Genomic DNA, 5530 nt, shown 5'->3' with positions numbered 1-5530 from the left:
TTCCCGACACTCGTCTTTCTTTGTCCATGGACGTCATTCCAGGGTCTTCCACCTTCCCGCTGTAATCTGGGGCGTGATCCACTTAGGAGTTCATCCTACCTGGATCCACCTCGTCAGCACGCCACCTCAACCTTGTCCAGCAAGCATGAGCAGGACCTACAAGTCCACCGCTTGGATCCAAGACCTCAGCGGGCCACACATTTCAGAGCACGTAGGTTGAAAAAAAGAGAGGTTTAAGCTGCAGTTTCCCAGCAGTCCTGCAGGTGGTGCTAATGTACCCTGGGTGTACTTCCACATCTCGAGAAAGACCCAGAAGACATACATGTACACACTTGGTGGTTATTGTGCTCTTCACCTTTATCTTTATCAACTAAGGACTCACTTGGACCAGGATGTGCCGGGAGGTTTAAGACCCTGGTCTCGCTGCTGGGTTGACCTCCTGCCGAGTCCAAAGGAGCCCAGGCCTCTCCCTCATGTGAGCGTAATGTGGGTCGACATCCAGCCAGGGCACACGCACACACCCGTGGACTGCCACTGCAGCCTGAGGGCTCCAGGAGTTTGTGGCGCGCTCTTTGGACTTTTCTTTGCCACACTTGCTCCTTTTTCACTGCCATTAATCACTCTGGTGTATCCATTCCACACTCATGCCTGATATCAGTCCGACATCAGGCATAGTAGAAATCAGAATCATTTTTACCACACTTGGTGTGTGTGTGTGTGTGTGTGTGTGTGTGTGTGTGTGTGTGTGTGTGTGTGTGTGTGTGTGTGTGTGTGTGTGTGTGTGTGTGTGAGACAATCATTGGTACTTTAAAGTCCTACTGAAAGCCACTACTAGCCACCACGCAGTCTGATAGTTTATATATCAATGATGAAATATTAACATTGCAACACATGACAATACGGCCGCTTTAGTTTAATAAATTACAATTTTGAATTTCCCGGGAGTTTATTCTTGAAAACATCGCGTGATGTCACGGATAGTTAGGAAGTATGAGCGCTGCACACACACACAGCTAAAAGTAGTCTGCTTTAACGACATAATTACACAGTATTTTGGACATCTGTGTTGCTGAATCTTTTGCAATTTGTTCAATTAATATTGGAGAAGTCAAAGTAGAAAGATGGAGGTGGGAAGCTTTAGCCTTTAGCCACACAAACACACGGTGATTCCTTGTTTAAAATTCCCTGAGGTGAAGCTTTACTATGGATCAGAGCGGTCAAGCAAACATGGATCCCGACCAAATGTCAACCAGCAGGTTTCGGGGAGAAAATTGTGGTTAAAAAGTCACTTCTTACCGGAGAAAAGCTGAGCTTGTGTCGTCCATGCAGCTGCCGTCGACTTCCCCGAGACATGGCGTCAAGACACCTGTGGACACACACCTGCGACTATCAGGTACTGTTTGACTCACTAAAACACTAGCAACACAATAGAAAGATAAGGGATTTCTCAGAATTATCCTAGAAAATGTGTCTAAAAACATCGGAATCCGTCCCAATGCAATCGTGTTTTTTTTAACTTGTTTTTTTTTGTTTTTGTTTTTATCCAGTCCGTCGCTATCAATATTCTCAAACACAAATCTATTATCCTCGCTCAAATTAATGGGGAAAATGTCGTTTTCCTGGTCCGAATAGCACTTTTTGTTGGAGGCTCCCATTAAAATCAATGTGAGGATGTGAGGAGCCATCACACTTGTGATGTCATCGTCTGCTACTTCCGGTACAGGCAAGGCTTTTTTATTAGCGACCAAAAGTTGCTTACTTTATCGTGGATGTTCTCTACTAAATCCTTTCAGCAAAAATATGGCAATATGGCGAAATGATGAAGTATGACACATAGAATGGAGCTGCTATCCCCGTTTAAATAAGAACATCTCATTTCAGTAGGCCTTTAAACTGGAAGGGGGAGTGCAGTGAGGAAGACCTGGATTTGTTTGTTAAAGTACATATTTATTTATGTTAATGTATATATATATATTTATGTTAATATACATATTTATTTATGTTAATGTACATATTTATTTATGTTAATGTATATATTTATTTATGTTAATGTATATATTAGTTTATGTTAATGTGCATGAGTGTTGTGGACAAACAAGCCCCTTTGAACACCTTTTCAGTGCAAAGTAAGTGTGCCCATGGATGGTGATGCACTCAGGAGTGTCATGAGAGGAAGTGATGCACTCAGGAGTGTCATGAGAGGAAGTGATGCACTCAGGAGTGTCATGAGAGAAGTGATGCACTCAGGAGTGTCATGAGAGGAAGAGATGCACTCAGGAGTGTCATGAGAGGAAGTGATGCACTCAGGAGTGTCATGAGAGGAAGTGATGCACTCAGGAGTGTCATGAGAGGAAGTGATGCACTCAGGAGTGTCATGAGAGGAAGTGATGCACTCAGGAGTGTCATGAGAGGAAGAGATGCACTCAGGAGTGTCATGAGAGGAAGAGATGCACTCAGGAGTGTCATGAGAGGAAGAGATGCACTCAGGAGTGTCATGAGAGGAAGAGACCAGGCTAAGAGTCTCAGTCCACTCAAGTTTCATTGAAGTGAAGCTTCATCAAGCAGTGTGTCCACACGGATTAAGCCCGGAGGCGACTAATCTGATGCTCTGGCTCCTCCCACCACACCTCTGGCTCCTCCCACCACACCACCCAGCAGCTCTCTGGTGGGCTCTGCCTTTCTGTGCCGGAGACCGAGGAGGGAAGGAGGCAAGGAGGGAAGGGGGCAAGGCGGCGGGGTGTGTGTGTGTTGCCATGGGGATGAAAGGTCCTCCAAGCAGCTGCTGATTCGCTGGCGCCGCACAGCACCATTTTCTCCCCTTCTTCTCCCTCGCCACGCCGTCCAATCACAGGGCGGATCCTGGAGGACCTTTTCCCCAGAGGACCTGCCGCCGCACGCCGGGAAGCGTGGAGGACGTTGCAGGAGAGGACACACGGTCCTGTGGAGGACGTTGGAGGAGAGGATTTCAGCAGGTGAGTCTTCTGTCCATCTTCCTCTCTCGTTAGGCCCGCCTCCTTTCTGCTGCTGAGCCTGCATCTTCCCTAAAATGGTGCAGACAAAGACCATGGTGCAGATGAGGACTAAGGTACTGCAGCCAGCCATCAGGGCGCTGCATGAATAATTCACTGGCTGTGTCGGCGCATGCAGACCGGAACCAGACTAAATACCGGAACCAGACTAAATACCGGAACCAGACTACACAAACAGGTTTGTCGTCCTGCTGTTCTGCTGCTGCAGGACTGTTATGTAATAATAATAATGTGGGCCCGGCAGCAGAAGACATACTTGCTACTAGCGAGCGTGATTCTCCTGTCAATTTACAGCAGGGGCGCTATAGCTCGGTTGGTAAAGCGGCCGTGCCAGCAACTTGAGGGTTCCAGGTTCGATCCCCGCTTCCGCCATCCTAGTCACTGCCGTTGTGTCCTTGGGCAAGACACTTGACCCACCTGCTCCCAGTGCCACCCACACTGCTTTAAATGGAACTTAGATATTGGCTTTCACTATGTAAAGCGCTCTGAGTGACTAGAAAAAAGTGCTATATAAATATAATTCACTTCACAGTTTTTACTGATTGTGACACCAGAGGGGAGTCAGTCCTTCAAATGTCTATCCTGCTGTGCTACATGCTGCACTATAGTAGGGGTGTCCTAATACCAAGATTGTAGTACGGCGACCAAAATGTCTTTTGAATGAGGACTGCAACTCAACTTGATAGTCCACCACTCACATAATCAACTCAACTTGATAGTCCACCACTCACATAATCAACTCAACTTGATAGTCCACCACTCGCATAATCAACTCAACTTGATAGTCCACCGCTCGCATAATCAACTCAACTTGATAGTCCACCACTCGCATAATCAACTCAACTTGATAGTCCACCACTCACATAATCAACTCAACTTGATAGTCCACCACTCACATAATCAACTCAACTTGATAGTCCACCACTCACATAATCAACTCAACTTGATAGTCCACCACTCACATAATCAACTCAACTTGATAGTCCACCACTCACATAATCAACTCAACTTGATAGTCCACCACTCGCATAATCAACTCAACTTGATAGTCCACCGCTCGCATAATCAACTCAACTTGATAGTCCACCGCTCGCATAATCAACTCAACTTGATAGTCCACCGCTCACATAATCAACTCAACTTGATAGTCCACCACTCACATAATCAACTCAACTTGATAGTCCACCACTCACATAATCAACTCAACTTGATAGTCCACCACTCGCATAATCAACTCAACTTGATAGTCCACCACTCGCATAATCAACTCAACTTGATAGTCCACCGCTCGCATAATCAACTCAACTTGATAGTCCACCGCTCGCATAATCAACTCAACTTGATAGTCCACCACTCACATAATCAACTCAACTTGATAGTCCACCACTCACATAATCAACTCAACTTGATAGTCCACCACTCGCATAATCAACTCAACTTGATAGTCCACCACTCACATAATCAACTCAACTTGATAGTCCACCGCTCACATAATCAACTCAACTTGATAGTCCACCACTCACATAATCAACTCAACTTGATAGTCCACCACTCACATAATCAACTCAACTTGATAGTCCACCACTCACATAATCAACTCAACTTGATAGTCCACCACTCGCATAATCAACTCAACTTGATACTCCACCGCTCGCATAATAAACTCAACTTGATAGTCCACCGCTCGCATAATAAACTCAACTTGATAGTCCACCGCTCGCATAATCAACTCAACTTGATAGTCCACCGCTCGCATAATAAACTCAACTTGATAGTCCACCACTCGCATAATCAACTCAACTTGATAGTCCACCACTCGCATAATCAACTCAACTTGATAGTCCACCACTCACATAATCAACTCAACTTGATAGTCCACCACTCGCATAATCAACTCAACTTGATAGTCCACCACTCGCATAATCAACTCAACTTGATAGTCCACCGCTCGCATAATAAACTCAACTTGATAGTCCACCGCTCGCATAATCAACTCAACTTGATAGTCCACCACTCGCATAATCAACTCAACTTGATAGTCCACCACTCGCATAATCAACTCAACTTGATAGTCCACCACTCGCATAATCAACTCAACTTGATAGTCCACCACTCACATAATCAACTCAACTTGATAGTCCACCACTCGCATAATCAACTCAACTTGATAGTCCACCACTCACATAATCAACTCAACTTGATAGTCCACCACTCACATAATCAACTCAACTTGATAGTCCACCGCTCGCATAATAAACTCAACTTGATAGTCCACCGCTCGCATAATCAACTCAACTTGATAGTCCACCACTCGCATAATCAACTCAACTTGATAGTCCACCACTCGCATAATCAACTCAACTTGATAGTCCACCACTCGCATAATCAACTCAACTTGATAGTCCACCACTCACATAATCAACTCAACTTGATAGTCCACCACTCGCATAATCAACTCAACTTGATAGTCCACCACTCGCATAATCAACTCAACTTGATAG

At 45.3% G+C, this 5530-nt stretch overlaps 1 protein-coding gene across 1 annotated transcript in view; it reads left to right on the top strand.

The window, feature by feature from the left end:
* Positions 1-2616: 2616 nt before the first annotated feature.
* Positions 2617-5530, top strand: part of btbd8 (BTB domain containing 8) — a 25578-nt gene continuing 22664 nt past the window's right edge. Inside the window, exon 1 of the mRNA XM_061888246.1 lies at positions 2617-2972. The gene's annotated coding sequence lies outside the window, so the exon portion shown is untranslated. The remainder of the gene's footprint in view (positions 2973-5530) is intronic.

Source organism: Nerophis ophidion, linkage group LG26 (assembly GCF_033978795.1).
Source record: "Nerophis ophidion isolate RoL-2023_Sa linkage group LG26, RoL_Noph_v1.0, whole genome shotgun sequence".
Lineage (NCBI taxonomy): Eukaryota > Metazoa > Chordata > Actinopteri > Syngnathiformes > Syngnathidae > Nerophis > Nerophis ophidion.
The sequence above is the reverse complement of the archived record's forward strand: the minus strand, read 5'-3'. Positions and strand labels throughout refer to the sequence as shown.